Raw genomic sequence first — 1,052 nt, 5'->3', positions numbered from 1 at the left:
CCCAGGGGACAAACGGGGTCGAGGAAACGATGCTGCTCCACAGCAACGCGTTAAATTCCTCATTTGAAAGGAATGCGTAGCTTGACGTCATAAAATACAATTAATATCTGCATAGAGTTTAGGGAATGGGGGCCCCAATGACCCACTTTCTTTAATGCAACACATGAAGTTATATTGGCTAGATATTATTTTATATCCATGAAACTCTTTATTTATATCCCAATATTTGTACTGTTTAAAAAAAAAAAAACTCCTTTCGGAAAATAGTGAATTAAATTCTTTTAACTAAACTACTTTGTTTTAAAGTGAATTTTAGAAAAGAACTTCGAAGCTGTAGCATCATTTATGTATTTTTCTCAACTTTTTCAAAATTAATTTTTTAAATAAAAATATTCAGAAAATATTGAAGATTGTTATACTTTCACACATTAGACATAAAATATTTTTCTTAAGTGAGTTTTAATGGAGATCTTCAAAGCTTTAGCTTAAAAGAAAAGCAACATTTATTTTTAACTTCTTTCTAAATTGTATTTTTTTTATTATTATTTAATTACAATCTTCAGAAATTGTTGAAAATATTTTTTCCAACTTTAAAATAAAACATAAATACAACAGGACATTGTGACCAACTGTAATGAAGCTATGTATATCAGCCAGAAAATATGTATTTTTCATTTATTTATATATTCACAAGTCAATTATATATGCTTGGTAGTTTCTAAATAAAAGAGCAGCTGCATTTATTATACAGTATGAGATAGACCCAACTCTAAGTAAACATGCTGTGCTGTCTTCCCTGCCCAAAAGAATCTCATTACTGTTTAATATGAATTTTAATATTTTTTTATCTATGTAATGTATTGCTCTTTATTTAAGAACAATGTATTGCAATCATCAATGAACTGCAACATTTATTTATGTAGGAGGGTCAAACTTGAATTTTGATTTTGACACAAAGTTTCCCATTAACATGCTGTAATTTAGACACACTTGGTACTTTAATGTCAGAAATTTTAAGTAATCTTACTAGAAGTAGAAATGTAAAGTAGGGA

This window comes from Xiphophorus couchianus, chromosome 6 (assembly GCF_001444195.1).
Source record: "Xiphophorus couchianus chromosome 6, X_couchianus-1.0, whole genome shotgun sequence".
In the NCBI taxonomy this organism is placed as follows: Eukaryota; Metazoa; Chordata; class Actinopteri; order Cyprinodontiformes; family Poeciliidae; genus Xiphophorus; species Xiphophorus couchianus.
The sequence above is the reverse complement of the archived record's forward strand: the minus strand, read 5'-3'. Positions refer to the sequence as shown.